At 33.3% G+C, this 20,554-nt stretch overlaps 1 pseudogene; it reads right to left on the minus strand.

The window, feature by feature from the left end:
• Positions 1 to 12,866: 12,866 nt before the first annotated feature.
• On the minus strand, positions 12,867 to 14,249 carry LOC110021605 (annotated as a pseudogene).
• Positions 14,250 to 20,554: the final 6,305 nt, after the last annotated feature.

The following is a 20,554-nucleotide window of genomic DNA, read 5'->3' on the forward strand; positions in this document are numbered from 1 at the left end:
TTATTTATCTTAATGCACTTTTCATAATGGTTTTTTGTCCACCTGCTCCGCTCACCGAACGAGCAGTTGCCAGCTAAGCTTTCGCCAGCTAATCAGGTCAGAGTCTCTCGCCGGCTAAAGCCTTGGGCTATGCCAAGCTGACAAGTTCACTGTAAAGATATGTTTTGATTGGCCTTTTTTTTATTTTTCGTATTTTTAAAAAAAATTTTAATCACCACGATCGATGATAAAAATCAGACATCACATACAAAAACTAATTATATGAAATAATTATTTCTAACTAAGAGAAAAATTTTAATATATTTTGGGGTTCATATTTTATGTAGCAGAAGTTTTTTAAAATTAAGCTGAGGAATGTCTACCAGGAATGTATATGAACTCCACACAATAATATTTGAATTAAAATAATGGTGGGAAAATAAAAAAAAATATTGAACCCAATAAAAACTCGTATGAGACAGATGAAATAAACTTCCGGGGGGAGTGTGTCAAGCTACAAGCAAAATTTTCTAACAGGAGAGAGCGAAATAGATATATTTTAGGTTTAGACTTGGCGGCAAGGTAGTCATTCGAGAAGAAAATTAGTTCTTATCTGTTTGTGGGGCAAGGAGGGTAGGAGATAAAATAATTACATATATAAATATGTAAATTTTAAATTCACTAAATCTTTTCCAAGAAAAGCAATGAGACCAATATGACATAATGCAACTCCTCCCCGACGGGAAGGAGAGAAGAGGTTGTATAAATATTTTCTTAAAAAAGTTTGGATGTTACATAGGTAATATTAAAATTTTCTGTGTTCATAGGTAAAACAGTATGCTTTAAGTGGGTATGTATGAATATCCTCCAATCATTAAAGAATATCCTCCAATAATTAAATTTTAGTTAAAATTTATTTAAAAATCAATAAATTATTTTTTAATTCAAATCAAATTCAAATTTTGTTTGAATTGTTTAACTCACCATAAATAGTTTAACTCATCATAAATAATTTACATTATAATTGATCTCAATAATAAGATTATTTTTTTTTAATAACGTGAGTTATATTAACTATTTTTCTTATAATCTTTTTATTTGAAATAGCTAAGATTCACATTAATATTTATTTTATTTTTTATATGAATTTATTAATATAAATGATGTGTGCTAGAAAATTCACGACAGTAGAGTAATATATGATTATCTTAACGTGGTATATCTTAGCGTGGTATGAAAATTCAACACATACTAGTAGAGTAATATATACCAAAAATCCTTATGTCCGTCAATGATCTAACACCTAGAAGAGAAATTCTTTGCAAAAATTTGTTTAGGATACTAGATTTTTTAGTTTTGTACAAGCCGAATATCCTCATTTATAAATATAAAAACCATTGAAATCCCTTCCATCTTTAAGGCCACACTTCAAAATCACATGCTTGATTACAATAAACAAATATTTTCATGCCCATCAAACAAAATAATGAGTTTCAAATGCACTTACAAAGACAGGGGTAGCCAAGGAATGATCGAACGTGAAAGAAACTCTAGCTGATTCTCCATGGAATGCTTGCAGCAAAGTCCTGTAATTATAAACTAAGGAGTATAATGGTTTTCCGAGCTTGAATTGAAGCAAAGTTGCAGCTTTTAATGGAATGTATAATATAAATTATATTTGCAAACTATCAACTTTGAATAAGAAGAACCCCTTTTCAAATATATATGAAAAATAGTTAAGACCTTTTGCAATTTATTCATATTCTTTGAACTTTAGGATCATTTTATATTCTTAGGCATCTTCATTATTATGCATCATTTTATATTCTTATCTTAAAATGGTTGCAAACTTGTGTTGTCTTTCAAAATTAAGAGTAATAATAATTATCTACGACATCTTTTCATATTCTTATCCTAAAATGTAATAATTATCTACGACATCTTTTCATATTTTTATCCTAAAATGGTTGCAAACTTGTGTTGCCTTCAAAAATTAAGAGTAAGAATAATCATTTACGACATCTTTTCATATTCTTATCCTAAAATGGTTGCAAACTTGTGTTGTTTTCCAAAATTAAGTGTAAGAATAATCATCTAATGGGGCACCCAAAAAAATCACTTCCATAATGCATCAAACCTAATTAAGCCCATCCATAGAAATGAATGCTTTGTAAAAATGAATGTTTTGTATGTTCAACAATATTAAAAGGATACTCATGCACTATAATCATTTTGGAGATTATCTCTCTAATCTTGTGTTGATTTGTGTTGATCATAATAGTTTTTTTGAATCGTGAAAAACTGTAATCTCAACATCTGCATCAAAATCAGTTGGCATAAAATTCAACAATTTTTATCTTTTTTCGGCAAGACCAACGACTTTCTTATTTTTAGCTTTGATTTGTCCACATTCCCTTACATGACGTAGAAGTTGAGAAGTAGTTCCTGTTTTAGATTTTTGAAATTTTATTTTAGATTTTTGAAATTTTGTTCGACAACAAATGCACTGCCAAAAAGTAGTATGTACCTCTTTAATCGGAAATATTGCCTCAACAAAATACTCTCACACTGCTGACTTCCTCTTCCTACCCTTCTTGTTAAGAACTTCTTCACTGCTATTATCAATGACAACTTGAGGCACTATTTATGGCTCTGTACTTGGTAAATTATGAATGATAATATCATTGTTATTCTGAGCTTCTGGTAGTAATTGATTGTTGGATGAATTTGATTGTGAAAGATTTAATTCGGACATATTTGCATTTGCACACTAACTGAAATCAAAACTATGGAATTAGTATTAAGAATTATGTTCTTCTTGTAAGAATTATGTTCTTCTTCAAGAATATCAAAATGACAATATGACAAACTCGTAAATGAGAAGACAAATCAATCTTTGTTGAGCAAAATTTGTAATTAGGGAACTCATTACAACTGAATAAGTTATGCTTCTTTCACCATAAAGACACATTTCAAATATACATCAGCTGCAAGCTCATCTTTTTTATGTATGTAAATATATTTTTTGTCGTCCCATCTTTTTTATGTTAGTAGATATAATAACACATGATCAACCAAATCTGATTTTAGATAGTTGCAAGCTCATAAATTAATGTCATCTATAAATGAAGAATTTAAAACAACAACAAAGCTAATCATTACAACAACCCAGAAAAAGAGTGGTTGGCACATAAAGAGTCAAAACAGATAGTCATTTCTCAACTTATAACTATTGGAGAGCATCATATAGTCATTTCTCAACTTATGCAAAACAAGAGTCAAAACAGCAAGTCACAAAAGCTTTCAAATCTTTCCCAAACCAACAAAATTGTATTTTTGAACAATTCTTATATAGTATCAACACATGCAGAGACGCATTTTTGTCTTTGAGAAATAAGTAAGCTAGTATATATGAGAAAACTGAAGCTCATGTTTGAGATATAAGAATACATATTGAACCAAATGTAGATTTTCTTAACATATTTTCAACACAATATCACATATTTTTCTTTCAATCCTGCGGCCACAAATATTCTATTTTTTTTTTTATTTACACACATACTAATCAATTCTTATGTATTACATGTCTAACACCTATGCTTCTATTTTTTGAATTCATACCACCTTAAACTTTAGAATGCTATCTTTGGATCTTAAGATTTTGCTATTTAACAAAGACCTGAAAAGAATGACCATTTATAGTAAAAAAATGGCAGCTCATTCCTCATGCATACCCAAGATTAGCATAATGAATCACTAAAGCCTACAACAATAGCAAAATATAATGCATAAGAAAAAGAGAGTAACAGTGCCGAGAAGGAGAAGTAATGCATACACATAAATCTAAATGTGTTGACCTCACTTAATCCAAAAACCCTAATTTCAACAAAAGCCAACAGTGCCGAGAAGAAGTAGAGATTAGATAACTTGAACTCAAGTATTCATAAAATTAAACTCAAGTATTTATATACGTAACTTGCTCAAGTATTTAGAGAACTTGAACTCAAGGCTGATCTACATAACTTGAACTCAAGTATTCATATACGATCTTGAACTGTAAACATAACTTGAACTCAAGTATTTATAAAATTGATAAGCAAGAATTAGCATTCATTTTCTTGCTTATAAACTCAAGTATTCATCTTGCATAACCCTTGGAAAATAAATGTTATTGTTTTGAAAAGCTAAAGGAAAGAAGCATAAAATTCTTCACAAAAAAAATTCTGATCTAGAAGCAATAGTCGAACCACCACTGAATATGTAATGCTTCTCACTAATCATTATGATATGTCTCCATTATAATATGTCTACCATTATAAAGCAGTCCCAACAATTATGATCTAGAAGCAATAGCCGAACCACATAATGATTCACCACACAATGCAAGCCAAACTAAATTTCACAACAAGGCTATCTACAAAACTTGAACTCAAGTATTCATATGTGATCTTGCTCTATAAACATGACTTGTAGCATCAACTGGAAATCATGACAAAAATACAAGAATATCAACTGGTTGAAAAGCTAAAGGAAAACGGATGTTATTGTTTTGAAAAGCTAAAAGAAAGAAGCATAGTATCCTTCACAAAAAAAATTCTGATCTAGAAGCAATACGCGAACCCCGTAATGATTCACCATAGAATGCACTTCGAACTAAATTTCACAACAAAACATTTAGATCAGATCTCATATTCTCATCCATAGAATATATATATATATATTTTTTGGGTTTTTGACAGAATTGCAGTGTTCCGTAAAAAAATCCAAATAAATGTAAAATAAATTTAAGTAAATATAAGATAAGAGACGAACCATAAGATAATATGAAATATTAGAGAGAAGATACTCAGAGATAACAAGAGATAACAAACACCTAGGTAGCCAAACAAGCGACCAAGCAAGAATACCGAGCAATCGAGTCAACACGAAGTCACTGACTATCCGGAGAGATATACAAGTCGATATTAGAAGACGAACGGAGACGGCAAATTCTAAGTTGTTGCGGCCGTCGGCCGAAAGAATTTTCGAAAGAAGAACAGGAAGAGTTAGAGGGAGAGTGGGGGAGGCAGCCGAAAGTGAGAAAATTCGAGAGAGCCGAGAGGAATGGGCAGGCGGGGTTAGGGTTTTTTTAGATACTATATATGTTATAATATTTTAATCATAAAACTAATATTATAATATGACAATTTTTCTTTAAAAAAACTAATTAATTAAAATTTATAATATTTAATTTTATGAATATTTATTATGTATATATTTATTTAATTATTTATTTTCGAGCCAATTCGAGCTGAACACAAGCGAAGCGAACAAACTTATGTTCGTGTTCGGCTCATTTACAAATTGAGCTTAAAAAATATTCGAGTTTAGCTCGTTTAGCTTAACGAACGAGCCGAACATGAGCTAATTAACGAGCCGTACACGAGTTGTTCGCGAACAATGAGCCAGATTGACAGCCCTAAAGAGGAGGAATGTCTACCAGGTTGATATAATTAACTAAATTATTTTTAGGGATATATAAATATTATTTTTTTACTTTTGTATGTGCGCCACAAGCCGTGATGTGTTGGTTGGAGGGTTCACTGTAAGTCCCCTTAAGTCACAGATTCGATCCCCAGTAGCGTTAGGTTTTCGAATATTTAGGCACATGATACGGGCTCTCATCATGGGCTTAGCGCATATATATATATAAAAAAAATATTATGTATGAATGAGATTGGTTAGAAAGAGATTTGGTGGTTATTTACCATAATATCTTCACAATACAATTAATCTATCTATATATATGAACTCCACACAATAATATTGATTTAAAATGATGGTGGGAAATCAAAGAAAATATCGAACCCGATAAGAACCCTTATGAGACAGATGAAATAAACCTTGGGGGAGTGTTGATCGAGCTACAAGAAAAAATTTCTAGCAGGAGAAAGAGAGCGAAATAGATATAATTTGGGTGTAGACATGGCGGGGAGGTAGCCGTTCGAGAAGAAGAAGAGTTCCTATTTGTTTGTGGGGCTCTTGCAATAAAGGTGGAGATAAGAGAATTACTTATATAATTATGCAAATTTTAAATTCACTTAATCTTATCCGAGGATCTTCGACATCACTTCTACAACACAAAGCCTCTACTAAGAAAGCAATGGGACCAACATGACATAATGCAAACTCCTCGACGCCAAGGAAAGACGGAATGGTATAAATATTTTCTTAGAAACGTTTGGGTGGTATATAGGTAATATTAAAATTTTAGGTGTTTATAGGGAAAATAGTATGCTTTACGTGGGTATGTATAAATATCCTCCAATCATTTAATTTTACTTAAAATTTATATAAAAATCAATAAATTATTTTTTAATTCAAATCAAATTCAAATTTGGTTTGAATAGTTTCACTCATTATAAATAATTTATTTTATAATAAATATCAATAATAAATTCAATTATTTTTTATTAATAACGTGAATAGTATGAACTATTTTTCTTATAATCTTTTTATTTGAAATAGTACATTAATCATTATTTTATTTATTTGTATGAATTTATTAATCTAATTATTAATGTTGTGTGCTAGAAAATTCACGACAGTAGAGTAATGTATGATTATCTTAACGTGATATGAAAATTCAGCACACACTAAAAGATAGAGAATAATTAGTTGAGACATTAGAAATTAAAAAAAAAATTAAACTTAAAATTTTAAATTAAAAATTTTTAATTAGAATTGATAATAATGTTTATATTTTAAAGACCAAATTAAACCTAATAATTAAGATCAGTATAATTTTATTTTTTAATCCAAAAAATGTGCACCATTAATTATAGTATTTGTTGGGTCAAGCACATATAGCAAATCAAAAATCAAATGATATGTGAAATAATTCAAAGAGAGCTTTTTTTTATTTTATTTTTTTGTACAGTAAATTTTTTTGGATCATTTGAATTGATTGACGTTGATTTACTAGTTTGGATGGTAGAGAAATTATATTAGGATATCAATATAGAAAAATGTAAGAATATTTTGACTTGAGGGCCATTATTTTTGAAGGCTCGATTAAATTGATCGAGCATTTGAATGCTGTTCAAAGTATTGGTAAATTTGTTGAAATATCTTGTCAGACTCTTATTATATTAACAACGTTATTGTTAAATAATAAATTTCAAATGATTTTATTATTAATTGCTAGAAATATTGACCCAAAATTTTATTTGTTTTTAAATATAAAAAATTATTTCAACTTTAATATCTTATCCGACGAAATTTATAGTGATATGGTAAATGAAATGTCATGATCTTTAAGTACTAAATTGGAAAATTTAATGTCTGTTTGGGGCAGCTCTTGATTATTTATAATATGGTGATAAATATATTATTCTTATGATCTGATAATCTGCAGTTTATTAGAACAAGCTGGTTTTTATGTTTGGGAAAACTTATTCAGAACAGCTTACTAGCAGCTGTTGTTGGATAAATGATTATTCTGCCCATGTTTGGTAAATTTGTTTTGCGACAGAACAAAATGAGAAAAATAATAGATATAACAGAAGCTTCAAACTGTTACAGATGAGTTAAGAAAAAATAAAATACACTGTTCGCTATCTCGTGAGTATCAGAAGAAATACAATTACAAGTGAAACCGTTTGCAACATAACTAACATAAGCAAAGAAGTACATAATACAGAACCCTAATATTATCACATATTAGTTTAACAAGATGACGTACAATGCTCACACACTCGTGAGTATCAAAACCACATAGCTGACGGACCACCTTCATTTGCCTTAGACATTTTGGAACTAGAAAGAACAAAGGAAAATAAGTACCTGCTTAATGTTTTCATGTTAGGAAAAAAAAACCTCATCAATGACCAAAAATTATGGTTTAAGCCCAACTTCATCCACATCACTTCCATACAATCATAAATTAGCATTCATCGCCATCATCAATTTCTTTAGAATGATTGCAACATAAACAATGGATAACAGGACAACTTCTAAAGCATCAAAAAAACCCTTTGCAACTTACACAAAGCATTTCCTCTAGCTCGTATAAATTAACATCCAAAACCATCATCATTTCCACAGTGTTGCAATTTCCTCATCAAAACAAAAAAATATAAGTAGGCAAAAAAATTATGTGATTCGGTCAAAGACCTACATACATAGAAGGAAATCAAACATGTTTTATTAAGCAACTGTGTAAGGTTACATAGCTATGAATCTCAATGAAGAATGTTACAACATGCTCTCAACTAACCAAATACATGCATTGTTCTTAATTCTTGCTCCCTTTATTCAGTTGAATCAACAGATGTTCTCTACTGCTAAAAAAAGGTAGCTCAACTAACCAATAAATTGTTGAAATCACCAAATAAAAACAAGCAGTAAACCCGAATGAAAACAACTGGTTAACACGAATAAAATCATAATATCTGACAGAATGGTTGTTGCAGCAGCCAACCAAAAACATATTTAAATGAGGTTAAACACATATATAGTGGTCACATTCATGTTCAACCGCAGCCATCTCGTTGAAATTCTCTCTCTTTCCTACAGCAATACAGAAACTGTTGCAGCTAATACAGAAACCACAACAGATAATGAAACTGCAATATCAATATCACATATCTTACAATGAAAATGAAACTGGTGCAGCTAATATTCACATGAAACTGTTGCAGCTAATAGCAATTTCAATTGAAACTTTTGCAGCTAATAGCTAATTCTAGGAGCAACAACTTCCATCACCAAGTTCCCAAACAAGATAACTCTTTAGTTTCAAAGAAAAAATATTAACCTTTCTTTCCAAATAATAGAATTTGTAGGATTAATAGAACATGCTAAATAATGAGAGTGAGGACACTATTTATTATTCTTCATAAATTGAAGCCATAGAGAGCCTCTATTTCTAAATGTAAGCTAAATTCTCATGGAAAAAAAAACATGTAAGCAAAGCCACTAAACACGTTAAAGGAAACACCAGCATTGGGAATAAGATCATCCACAATGAACAATATATATCATCCTTTTTGCTACAATTCATTTTATGACTGAAAGTTAACACCAACACCAAAAAGTTTGATGAACCAAATTGCATTAAACAAGTACCATGCAAATTGATAAGCAATTTCATCAAAAAGTATGACCACGCGATTGAGTGGTATGTATGTAATTGCCTCATTATATTAGAACTGAACTTTGCAATTTCCATCAAACCATGAATCAAAGCTTCTTTTTTTTTTTTGGTTTTGTAGAACATATATGTAGCCACTTTTATGCAATTTAATGGATATCAACCTCTTTTTTTTTTTTTTGGTTTTGTAGAACATACATGTAGCCACTTTTATGCAATTTAATGGATATCAACTCAATCTCATAAATATAAAAAAATCTGAAACAATCAATCCCTGTAGCTTCTCTCTATTTGCAAAAGTTCAAAACCCCTCACTCTGGATCTGTCTCTCTTCTCCCTTCCCATAAATGATGTGAATTTATGGGTGATCAATACCCAGTTAAATATAAGAGAAATGTGACTGTGAAAATGTGAGAGTCGAAAACCTACCTCATTTGAGGCAAGGAGCAGAAAGAAGAAGGGATATCGAGAATGGCAGTGCGAATTTGTTACAAAATATACCTCGGTGTCGATCTTCGCGAGAGATATTGCAAAATGAAGTAGAAAGAACAGGAGAGCAAGAGCGAGGGAGAGTATCGGGAGGGCAACCGAAGGGCATAGCCAGAATTCTTACCCTAATGCGATAATCAGACGCAGGATGCAGACCTCGTCTCACTTCGCCCCCTTAATAGAAAATCGGGATAGGCGTTTAGGAGCGGCACAAATACGCACCCCCAACGTGTTTTTCAAACACTGCGGCGAAGTTTTGAAAACACCACCGTAGGTCAATAAGTTGCCCCAAACGGGGCCTTATTATCAATTTATGTATGTGATGGATGAATGTCATAGACATTGATTGACAATTATTGATAGAGGTTGATAATTCAATGATTCATTGGGAAAATATAAATAATATCAATAATAATTTTTTTTTCATTTAATTATGGACCATGACAGTAATTGTGTATGTCATTTTGCTTGGAGTTATACTACATTGGTTGATCATGTGAAGCATCTTGAGAAGCTAAATTTAAGCAAATAAAATAAAATAAAATAAAGTAAGCTTATTATTGTGTATAAATAATCAACGTTGTCAGTAGCCGAAAGCTTGAGCATATTAATTGACAATACATTGAGTTGAGTGTAAGAGATTGTCTTAGCCGGAAAAAATATATTAATATATAAAATAAAAACAACAAAGTCAAGAAACTAGGTAACATGAATTTGTTGAACCTTGAGACCAAAGAACTCGAACAAATAAACATAGGCTATCAAAAAGCTTCCTTAGGAAGCTCAGGGGTCACCTCAAGTAAACTTTAAGGGATGGTCGTCAGATGCTAAAGAGCACAAGAAACGTAATAAATCGTGAGTGTCAAAGCCAACTGACCTAGGGCACATCAACTCTAAGGGCAAGCAACTACTACCAATGTATGGATGGTTGACGTAGACTGCATTTATAAGGTTTGCAGATAGATCCCAAGTTAACAGGTGATATCCCACAGTCAGCACTCAGTCTCGTGATCAGGCGCCTCAAAGCTAAGAACGGATTGCCCCATCTTCCAAGATCATACTTGAGATAAATGTCGAAGCGAGCCATGATACTTAGTGAAGATGTTATCATTTCGAGCCTTACTATTAAAAGTGACCAACTGAAATGAAAATGGACTGGGCCTTGCCGAGCCTTTTGATGAGATTCTTATATTTTAAATGATAAGTCATGTCTTTCAGAATGAGACCAACTCTATCAAATATGAGGTATTGTAAGAAAAAAGATAGAATAATTGGATTCAAAATTATCCGAGAGAAACACAAGGATTAGAGTGTCGTAGAGAAGAGAAAGAGAAAGAGAAAGCATGGTTGATGCGTGCTAGAAAATCCGCAGCAGGGATTATCGTCTTACCGTTGTTTGAAAATTAAGCACACACAAATGAAAAAGAAACAATTTGTGACAACTCCATAATTTTTTACGTGGAAAACCCGAAAAGGGAAATTCCACCAGGACTTGCCCAGTTGCGAGAAATCCACTATTGATTTATGAATACATAAATCCCATGACCCACATACAGGAAATTGTAACAATATTTTTTCAGATTAGAGCGTTGACTTTCGACATCTGGTTAGCGGTGATTGACGACGGTTGAAGGTAGTTGGAAGAGGTCGGCAGCGGTAGGCGATAGTCGACGGTGGTCGGCGGAGGTGATAATGCTGAGCTGCAGCACCTACTCAAGGTATCAGACTCTCTCTCTAGGCTTCAACTCTCCCTCATGAGAGGAGAGGGGCTCTATTTATAGTGTTTTGGGTACAATTAATGAAGGAATGTGAATCCTTTTGATCGGATGGTCCGGCAATCAAACAACGATTAATAGACAGTTGGGTGTCTTAAAGATGTCAAAATTGAGTGATCTTGGGTGCTCAATTCCTCTTATCGAGACGCTCGATTCGACTAAAATCTTGCTAAATTTGGCATTTATTTGACCTTTCGATTATGTTCATAAATATTCCAAGGATAGTTTAATTATTTGATTTGGGCTCTATTTGACTCTGATTAGACTAACTAATATTATTGGGTTTGTTTTATCGATATGGTCAGTTTGACTATAAGTTGATGAAATTAGAGCTCTGAATGACTGTTAATCAAAGTTTGAAAGTTCTTTGCACAAATATTACCTCAAGATTTGTGTCATATATTGAGATTGTGTCGGATGATGAAAATTTATTGGTGGTGTATCAACGACAATGAACAATTGAAAATGAGATCTTATTTGAGAAATGACTTCTTATTTATATGCATAGAGGATGCATATATGCAGAAATGAGATCAAAATACATGTCTGTGGATACTTTCGAGTAAAGAGATTCTACGGATCACTGCTCTTTGGGCAGGCCATTCAATCAGGTCTATGGCAAATATGGCAATGTTGTTTTTGGGGGATAAGTAACAGAGTGAAGAATAGGCTTGTCAGCCCAAGATCTGCTTCAACGAATTTGACTCCTGATCCGAGCAGATAATAAACGGTCAGTAAATCTTTCAATCCACTACTACCATGACTTCACTTTCCTGTCGAATGTTTTCAAAATTCTATAATTTTTATTTCACTATTAAGGAATCTCTCATTTCTCTTTTTCTTTTCCCAAATATATATATATCTTTTTACTTTTTCTTACCCCTTGTGCGCTCCACGACAAATATGACTTCAATAGGGCCAAAAATTTTATGAGATCATAATCAATTCAGTTTAATTTAAATAAGTATTAATTAATAATCATGAAAAAAATAAGAGATAATGAATTGTATTTGATCAAATTAAAATACAAATTAATATTAATTTGTTAAAATTAGAGACTTGATATTTAATTAACATCAATTATAAAGATTATATAAATTAAAATCCTTAATTTAATTATTTTTTATTAGAATTTTTTTATTAATAATAAATCCCCTCATCCTTCTTCCCCAAGCTTGCCGGAGAGGCATTGACGGAACTCACCGTAGCAAATGGAGAAGGCATTAACAATAGCGATTGCGTAAAGACGAAGGCTTTGAAAACTTCTGATTTCTAAAATCCCACCCAATAGCAAGATTTATTAAATAAATCAGCAATTGGAGAAGGGGGGGAGAAACAGGGATATAAAATTCTACCGGATATAAAATACATTAAAACTTGCTTACATATGTGTAATGTATGTAAATCTTCCAAAAACTAATCAATTATAGGTATTAGCCCATCGATCATTCCCAAAAACATAAATCAATCATAAAGTTGGGCACTATAAGTTTTCGAACCAGCACATTGGCATATTAAACGTTGACAGACATCACAAAACACATCAAATACTCAAAAGCTTTTCAAGAACAATTTAAAACAGAATCATAACTATGAAATGCACATCAATATACTAAGAAAAAGTCAAAGTCTAAAGACACATTGAATTAATGAAAGAATTGCATATCTAAAGTATTCCCTCTATGCAGATCTAACGACCTAATAACACTTCTTAACCACTCAGCAACTCGCTCAAAACTAAACCAAAGAAGAACACGAAGCCGTTGACGGATCAAAGATCGCCGGAAGCAGATACTTCCTCCCATGAGCCCCATTGGCGTTATAGCTCGCACCAGTGACAGAATCCACTAGAAGCTCGCCGGCGTAACCAGGGTACGCTCCCTTACCGTAAACCCCCGGGCACGCCGTCGCCGCCTCAAGCGGCGCTGTCTTCGGAACCCATGAAGAAACCGCCGCCGAACGGGTTAGTAACTGCTCCGGCAATCATGCTCGCCATATTCATCACCATGCCGTCAACTCCAGCGTCTCCGTTGGGCGCCACAAGGGGTGCGGCCTGCGGACCGTACACCGGTTGATGGAAGGGCCACGCGCACTGGCCGGGACACTGAATCGCCGAGTTACCAACCCAACCCAGATGTAGGCGAACCGGCCAGTTTTGGACCGGGAAGACGATCCGTGGGTCGCGCATCGGCTCATACAGAAACCCTCAACCGCCACGTCATCCGACGTTAAGACGACGTTTATGGCCTGCTGAGGCCTGCCTTTCGTCGCGAGAGCTGAAATGTCCGAGTTCTTCAAGAATTTGCCCAAAGAGTAGTCCTTATCGATAATCTGATCTCCTAGGGTGAGACGAGGCGGCGCTTTCTTCGATTGCACGTAGTACTTCTCGGCCATTGCCCACCAGGATGACACGGAGGGCTTGTTATGATGGAGATCGCCGGATGTGAGGGAGGTGACGAAATCGGAGACGATGGATCGCTGGGAGGCGGTGAACTTACCATACCAAATGAGGTTGACGGAGATCGGGCCGTAGAGAAGAGCGCCCTTGTGGTAGGTTATGGTGAGCGGCTGCTTTTCTAACTCGACCTGGAGCATCCGGCCAGCGAGCGAAGATTGGAAGAGAAGAGCCGAAAGCAGAAAGAAGCAGAGATGCGCGGAATGAGATGAAGAATCCATGGCCGCGAAGGATTATGGAAGGGAGGGAGAGAAGAAGATTCTCTTGTGAGAGTGAAGTTTTGGGAGAGTTCTTGTAAGTCGTTTGTGGCTGTGTGGATGATGGGAGCATTCGCCGGTTTTTGTAGCGAGAGGAAGAGGGGTGCTGATAGCTTCGGTTACTTCATTCGAAGGAAGACGCGGCGAAGGAATAGAACGGGCATGAAAAAGTCAGCTCAAATATAAATAAAATAAAATTAATGATTCGCCTGTTAAAAAATACTTAAATTTTAACTGAATTATATAAATATTATTAAGTACTAAAAATTCAATAAGGCGCCATCCATCGTTCCATTTACTTCGTGCCACTGTGCCAGTGTTATTGCATAATACAACGGAGCCTCGTGAGTTCACTGCATTATTTATCTCAATGCACTTTTAATAATGGTTTTAAGTCCACCTGCTCCGTTCATCGAACGAGCAGTTGCCAGCTACGCTTTCGCCAGCTAATCAGGTCAGAATGTCTTGCCAGCTGTAGCCTTGGTGCCATGCTACCCTAGCAAAGAGAAAAATTGTGGGGACAAGTCACAGAGCGGAAGACGAGAAAAAAGCCATGGGCGTATTCGAGGAAATTTCAAATTTGAGGACGTTGAAAAGGCAGAAAGGAAATTGAGCGGAACGGTGGGATTTAATTATTCGATAATTTAGATATTTGTTAATTTTGAAAAAAAAAATGGATTGATAACGCGGCGAATTGGAGAATATTTCGGGAAAGTTTGTTAGGCTCCAGCAGTGCTGTACAGGTCACTATTCCCTCGGGGTTCACGAAGAAAGCGTGAACTGGTGATGCGTAAAGGATTGGCACAAGTAATGGGCGCGGCTCGGTGACGCAGGTTGTTTATTTTTTGGGTTAAATTTTATATAAATAAAGGTATATATTCTTAAATATAAATATTTTTAAGGATTTGAAGCACTTTTTAATGAAAAAGGCACCGATATTTTTTAATCTGAATAAGTTTAAAAATGATTAATTTATTTTATGATGAATGTAATATAAAAATTTCATCAAATATTTATTTTTAAAGTAATTTTAATAATTTTAAAATTTATAATAATTAAAGTTTCTTTTGGATGTCTGTGATAGCAAAAGCTGTATCAACATAAATTAATTCGCTTTTTCTTTTGTAAAGTTGCTTTGCTGAGGCTATGATACAACCCGGCATGCCATGCAAGTTTTTTTGTTTTAATTCTTTTTTATTTGTTGCTATTTAAGATGACACTATAGTAGTGATTAAAGCTGACGTAGGGCGCATGGCAAAGCAGCCTGATCCCTCTGATCGAAAGGCTTCAGCCTCTTCATCTGAAGCTTTTTGGGGTGCTCAACATCAGAAGGGAGCTCAGAATTCTGCTTCACAGCCTGAAAAGCCTTCCTCTCGGCGTCGTCACCGAACTTGACTGAATTGGAAATGATCGCTCGCCATGACGAATGTTAAAGACCAAACAAATTTCGCATAAAAAAATAAGGAGATAAAATATGTGTTTTCTCCCAGTCCTTTTTATTTATAGAAGTCCTGACATTAAATTTAAGAGAGCTCAATTTTTATGCACTTGATAATCACAAATAATGTTAAGCTTTTTGAAATTAAAGATTTTCTTTTCTTGTACTTCTTACATCACGATTCACAAAGAGTGAGAAAATTTAGAAACTAAATATATATATATATATATATATATATATAGTACATCTTGCATGATGATTCACAAAGAGTGAGAAAATTGAGAAACTAAATATATATATATACATATATATTTTCAAATGAAGGTAATCCAACAACCACAATGGAAGACACTTGACAAGTAGGGGCCTACGAGGAGAAAAGTGAGGGTCTACCTTTTGACAGCTTGAATTATGATAGTTGGGTACGAGCCAAAACCCATATCGAGTGATTACTGATGGCTTGTTCAAAGGATATATCCCGACTGAATTCCCTCACGTCCGGTTAAGCGATTTCCTCATTCAAACCAAATAAACAATATTAGTTGCTCAAATCTTTTGTAGACGGCCTGTATCTTTCAACCGGTCTCCAAACCAACGATTGCCTAAATTAAATACTAGATCGAACGTCTTTTCTGGCTTCCAGCCCTTTTAATGCATATTACCGAAAATATCTCTCTACTGTCTTTACTTTACTAGGGCGTACAAATGTAATTTTATTGTCTCATTATCTATGAATAGAGGGCTTTTTTCATGAATAAAAGTTTGCAATTTCTATCGTTTATCATTTTGCTCTCTGCTTTTCTCTTATCTTTATCCCTATATTACTTGAGTGTGTCTCCCGGATAGCTTTAGATTCAACAATAATTTAGTAAAGGCAATTGTAGCATGAGAAATATGTATTATAGTATGAGGCAAATTTTTAGGAGAATTTAGATAGTGATAATCGGCATGAGCAGGCTTTTTTTGTATGGTTAAAGTTACGAACTTTGAATTCTTTTAGGGCGTCAGGTCTCGTGTTATTCATGTGTTCACATAACAAAGGAGAGACCAGTGTGAGGAATGTGAAGGAAGAGGACTAATATATTTTATTCTCTTCTGGTGAAACAGAGAAGATGGGACCAAAAAGGTTTTATAAGAGACATGGTGGAGGATCCCTGAAAAAAATGATCTGGAGAGTCGATCCTGACCCAGGTTATATGTGTTGAAGAAAATATTAAAATATAAGTTTTGTCGTATAAAATATGTTCATAATGTCTCGATATAAAGATCATATCATGTTTGTTAGACGGTTTATAAATGAGGATGTGACGTATGCTCATCGAATTTGACTTTTTTATGTTCTTATAGTCTCAAAGATTGTCGAGGAGGCAATTTAGGCTAGAGAATCTAATTAGTCGATTTGTTAGAATGAGCGGACAAATCAGATTGATGAGGCCATGTTTTCAAGTCAATCGAGTAGGTCAACTTTGCAGCTACTATAAAAGAGCTGATATATCAACAAATAGGGTTAGCATTTTATTTTATCAAATCACTCCAATGACAGTCGTGTCTCCCGGATAATTAAGCTAATCAGGGCCACGAGGCCAGCTAAAATGTGGGCTTCAGCCCTGATTTTGGTTGTAAAGGAGCATTATTTTGACACGGATCAAAATTAATAATTAATTCATCAATTAGTTGAATATGACTAAATATTCATGTTATGTTTAAATTTCCAAAACTTGTCAAAAAACACTTCAAAACGTTGATTTATTGTAACATTGAAAATGATTAAAAATAACTTCCAAAGCAGCGAAGCTTTTAAAGATCTTGGCACGTTGCAGTTAGGTCGCATATAATGAAGTATTTGAACTTTTAGTTCATCGATCGGTGATATGGTTGCAAAAATTGGGAGTCCCACCTTGTACTGAGCAGCGGGAATGTGAGTTAATAATAATTTGTATTAAAATCTCTAATATCAAAATTTCATTTTTTACATTTATATCATTCAGGTTTTTATATAACATCAAGAATATCACTATTTAATTTTGATGCGTGCAAGAAAATTTATGGCAGTAGAGTAGCTGATTATCATCAAAGAATGATATGAAAATTCATTACACACTCAAAAGAGAGAAGATAACTAGTAATAACACCACACACTTTTAAGTGGAAAAACTAGAAAGGGAAAAAACTACAGGGCCTCGCCTAACTGAAGAAATCCACTATAAACAGGATATTAAATCTACAATTCCCCGTCCCAGTGGCTAGAAAAAGGTGAACAAACTAAAGAGATGAACACTCTTAGGAGTTACAACGTCGGTGCACGAATGAACTTATTGTAACAAGCGGGATGCGGCCAATGATGATCGATGGAGGCTGGCAGGTAGTGGTCAACTGTGGTTGGCGATGAACGAGGGCGGTCTACGGCAGTTGATAGTGATAGACAGCGGGCGACTGTTGGCATTGATCGACGACGGTCAGCGGTGGTTGACGACAATGTCGATGTTGATCGCCATCAATAGTGGCAGAAATAGTGCTGGACTTCAGCTCCTTCTCAATGCTTCAAGTTTCCCATGAGAGGGGTGAAGATTTATTTATAGTTTTCTGGGTACAATTAATGTTGAAATATGAACCGATCGTATGATCCAAATAGCTTCTTTTGATCTTAATGATGTCAGAATTGAATGATCTCAAACTCGTTGGGTTCATCTTGCTGAGACGCTCCATTCTACTATGAACTTGTCGGATTCAACTTCCGTTTGACCTTCCAAATGTGTTTGGAAAACTTCAAAAAATAGTTTGATGGCTTGATCTGGGCTTGATTTGATTCATATTGGAACAATGTTGATATCATTTGGTTCGTTTTGTCAAACCAGTACGCTTGACCCTAAATTTATTGAAATCAAATTTCTGAATGATTCCTCATAAAAGTTTAAATATTTTTTACTCAAAAAATTATCTTGAAATATGCGTCATGCATTGAAATTTGTGCCATTAGTTTGGAATTTATTGATGGCGTATTAATTTTAAATATATTTTTTTTTGTTGCAGAGCTAAGAGGACAAATATATAAAAATTGAAGTTCAAATATTAGAAATGTTAATACACAAAAATTGAGCGGTATGTATGCAAATCTTATTAACAATTTGTGAGCTAAGACTGCAAAGTTAGCGCCAACAATTCTGTGCATAAACAAATTTTTTTCTCTTTTTCTCTTATTCTTTTTAATTTTTACTACATCTCAGATAGCTTCTACAAGTTCTTCCTATGGTGCTTTACCTGTCGATACCAACTTCGACTACTATGTGTTTTTTTCGCTGCCATATTGATTTTGGAGCTGCCCTCAGATGCAGTGCTGATGCTGTTTTATCATTCTTTTGGTTAGGTGTTGGGATCACTTTTACGACTTCTTCTCTAATTTTCGAATTTTATTTTGGTTGATTCTTATTTAGTTTCTTATTTTTTAATGTGGAGTTGTATTTTAATTTTCGTATTCTTTTTCTTTTTCAGTAATAAAGTTAGATATTATCCTCAATTTTTCCTAAATAAAAATTGAATAATGCAAAAAAAGAATCAGCCTTTTTCTTATGGATAAGCAAAGTTTTTTTACGTCAAATACTTGTTTCTACATATTTTTATTTGTATTTAATTGTTACTAAAAAAAATTATTAAGAGGGAGTAAAATTATTTATTAATCTTCAGGTATTCCTACTTTGGGCGCCTGTCGCAACAGCGTCTGCTTGGGTGGAATCACTAAGATCATTATGGTAATGAATTTGTGTATGATGATTCTTTAATTTATATTATATCAGTTGGTGTATTATATCTGTGAAGTGATTATTCAAAATATATAATTTGCTTAGTTGAATTGGTGATTAATTTTAGACTAGAAGTGTTTTATTTAATAGTTAGAAACATGGAGTAAGCTGGGCATTTTCTCATTAATTCGAGCTATATTAAATGGAAGTTATGCAGTTGGAAAAAATAATAAAAAAAAAAAAACAGTTTTATTATTATTATTTTATTTTTTGAAGTGCACTATTCCTCCCCTATTTTTTATATGAAGATTTCCTCTAAAATAGATCTTTTCTTGGGATTCTGAGAATACTTCTATTTAAAAAAATATATAGTTTTAATTTCCTTTTTTATTATTTTAGTTGAAATAAAAATATTTAGATATTTGAATATTTTAACAAAAATTAGTTTGTTTTTTAAAATAAATTAATTCATTTTCTTAAAATAACAAATAAAAACATGCAGGAAATAAATATGCTCTTAAAATAAAAATGATCACTAACAAGGCATTAGTCATTTAATTTTTTTCTCTGTGTTCCGAACCTTTTTAATCATAATTAATTATGGTACGGAGGCAATTTTAGTTCTCAATGGAGTATATGTGGAAGCAATTTTTTTCCTCAGAAAAAGGAAAAATGGCAGCAAATGGATTAAATGCAAACCATAATTAACCCCATTTGATTCTCAGTTTTAATGGTAAGAATATATCAGGCGAACGCTTGTGAGAGTGAAGTAAGCCCTTCCACATTTTCCACATAAAAAACCTTACCAATTATTAAGTGTTGTGAGACTTTTTTTTTTTTGTATGTGTGAAAAAATTGTTATTATCCTTGTATTATAATGAATATTCAAGCAAGCACTAGTTTGAACTCTCCTTATTAGAAAGCTTATGTTTGTTGGCTATCTAAGCAATTTCCAAATGGCCAAAAAATGCAATGCCTATAATAATAGAAACAGGTATTTAAAATTCTGCAGGACATAAAATATATTAAATCCTGCTGCCTGTGTGGCATGGCATGTATGTAAATCTTCCAAAACTTAATCAATTATAGGTACTAGCCCATTGATCGTTCCCAAAAACATAAATCAGTCATAAAGTAGGGCACCATAAGTTTTCGAACCAGCACATCAGCATATTAAACGTCGATAGAAATCACAACACACATCAAATACTAAAGCCTTTCAAGAGCAAATTAAAAGAGAATCATTAACTATGAAATGCACATCAATATACTAAAGAGAAGTCAAGTCTAA

Source organism: Phalaenopsis equestris, unplaced genomic scaffold (genome assembly GCF_001263595.1).
Source record: "Phalaenopsis equestris unplaced genomic scaffold, ASM126359v1 Scaffold000136, whole genome shotgun sequence".
NCBI classification, from domain to species: Eukaryota; Viridiplantae; Streptophyta; class Magnoliopsida; order Asparagales; family Orchidaceae; genus Phalaenopsis; species Phalaenopsis equestris.